The sequence below is a fragment of the Echinops telfairi genome, unplaced genomic scaffold (assembly GCF_000313985.2).
Source record: "Echinops telfairi isolate 266 unplaced genomic scaffold, ASM31398v2 ScPeMD7_7466;HRSCAF=8504, whole genome shotgun sequence".
In the NCBI taxonomy this organism is placed as follows: Eukaryota; Metazoa; Chordata; class Mammalia; order Afrosoricida; family Tenrecidae; genus Echinops; species Echinops telfairi.
In genome coordinates this window covers 2,301,536-2,304,132 of record NW_022111366.1, presented here as the reverse complement: position 1 = coordinate 2,304,132, position 2,597 = coordinate 2,301,536, and positions in this window count along the sequence as shown.

Here is a 2,597-nt window from a genome sequence, read left to right as displayed (position 1 = left end):
ACTATATAATGCTCAAGGGATCAGTAGACCAACAACCAGTGAGCATAATAAACATTTATTCACCCAAAAAGAGATCAGCAAAATTCATCAAACACTCCTATTGACATAAGATTTCAAATATCTTAAAAAAAATAATTTTGGGGGGGACTCATACAATTCTTATCACTTTAACTAACTCTCAGCCTTGTACAACTTGGTGCTTTGTTTTTCACATGGATAGCTATCAAAGCTGAAATTCTCTGCAAAGATGTCCTAGAGTCATCTTAGACTGGAGTATAACAAAGACATTTATGCCATGTCTTCATAAAATCCGTAGGTTCCAGGTACGTTTGGTGACCTTTACGAGTTCCAGTTGAATCTGATGGGGTGCACGTCATGGCCCCAAAGTCTATTTTTGGTATTCCCTGGGGACTTCGTTGCTTTGCTCCCCTAGTTGTTCTCTTGAACACCCTTAGTGTTTTGCCTCACTGTGGTGGGGTCAGATCGAGCGAAATTCCCACACTGTGTCTCCAGCATTGTCCCCTGGAGCACTATGGGTCAGTGAGGGACGTCGTGTCTCATAGTGTGGTCGGCCCTATGGTCCTCTCTGTGCATTGGCTGCTCTAAACTGGAATATCGTCCTCAGGGCTTGGTGGGCCAGAATGTGCTCCACTCTCTCTTCCTCTCCTTGAGCTGTAACTTCAGTGCTGACAACTGCTCTTTCTTTCTGGACATCCTGTTAGTTGTATATCTGCACCTACTCAGTTGTATATCTGGACCTGCTCCCTCAGGTTTTGTATTTCCTCTCCTTTTTATCCACTTGCAATATCTGTACTGAGTTCTATAATATGTCCTTAATATTATTTTTCAAATCCTGATACTTCTCCCCCTTATTCATATTACTGTAGTTTCACTTTTAAAGGTGTTCTTTCCTCGAATGTTCGCTAAAAGAAAAATCATGACTTGTTGGTGGGTCAGAGTAAAGTTACCTAGTGCCGAATCAGCTGAAATGGGGACAGAACCTATTCCACTTCCATTCATTCAGATGCCTGTCAACAGGGAGGAATCAATGATGACTCATCGTGATCCTGTTGAAAGGGTAGAACTGCCCTTGTGAGGTTCCAAAGCCAGGTCTGTTACCTGAGGAAGTCCTGGCAGTTTTAAACTACCAACCTTGTGGATCACAGCCCAACAAGTAACCACTATGCCACCAGAGATCTTCCTAGGAGAAAGTGGGAGAGTAGGAAATGGCGAGTGACATCATGGGAATGGCCTATCATATATAGATGACCCAACAAAAACCAGGGCCTGGTAGAAGCATCTGTTTCATAGACGTGATACGACTTCTTGAACTTTAGGAACAAGTCGAGTCCAGGACTGCTGCTTGGTGTTTTGTGTGGAAGGGCCAGTAGGGCTGGGAGTGAAGGGATTCTAGAGACCATGTGGGCACTGCGAGGGATCTAAGTCTATCCCGTCTAATGCAAGCAGGCGGGGATCATTCTGACCTGGGAAAGCAGATAGCTTAGTAAGGAAGAGAGGGATTTTTTAAAGCTAGTGTTACCACTCTGTTTGCATCGTTTTATCCCTGAGGACAATTCAGTCTCTGCAGGGACTCTCCTGTATTATTTGTGAATTATTGGTGCTTGTGAATTATTGTGCTTTTGCTCAGCTTCTTGGGTCATTTTCTTGTGTCTGTTTCCCCTAATCTCTGGCTTCCAAATTTATCACACCAACTCTCCCACTCATCCATCCCCAGGCTTTGTGCTCTGCCCACATTCAAGTAAAAGGCTGCAGAGTTATTACTTTATCATCGCTGTCAGCTGCTGGCTTTTCTCTCATCACCGTCTCTGGCTCTGTGTGTATGTTCCCATGTGTTGCTTCTGGGGGTGGGTTGGGGGGACTCAGAAGAAAGGTGCAGCTGGGAATGTCTGAAGGTTCTGCCTCTTCTCTGGCTGTGTGTGCTCCCCAAGGCTGTTGGGACTTCTGGTGGCTGCCATCCCTCCACCTCTGCAAATGGGCATTTCCTGTCCAGAGGCTCTGGGACCCTCTGGCCATCCTGTCCTTGAGAAGCTCCACCCTATGGGACCACAGATTACCTGGGGTAACTGGGAAATATGTTCATCTCCATTAGCTCCTCCTTTGAAAGGTCCCATGATTTAGGACAAGTGTCTTACTCTCAGAAAGTACTTAACAACCCAGTTTACACCTTCTAGATTACATTGGGTCCAGGATCTTCCGAGACACTGCTACTGGTTCCTGGACAACAGGTCAGGGGCTTTGGGCATCAGCATTGCTTCTGCTGCCAAAGACTAGCCCCCCTCCAGCCCTGGCAATACCACTTCCCTGGTTTGGTCCAGGAACCAACAAGGACTTTTCTCCATGTACTGGAGGGACATACTGCACCCCACACCTCTCAATTCCACTTCACTCCCAGCACAGCCCTGCTCTGGAACCAAGCCTAGTGATGCCGTGGTTATGCGTTTGACTGCTAAACACAAGCTCGGCCATTCACAACCCTCAGCTGCCTTCTACTCCTACAAAGATGTACAGTATTTAAAAAAACAGCAACCCCCCAGAGGCAGTCCAACTCTATCCTATAGGGTTCCAAGAGTCCCAAT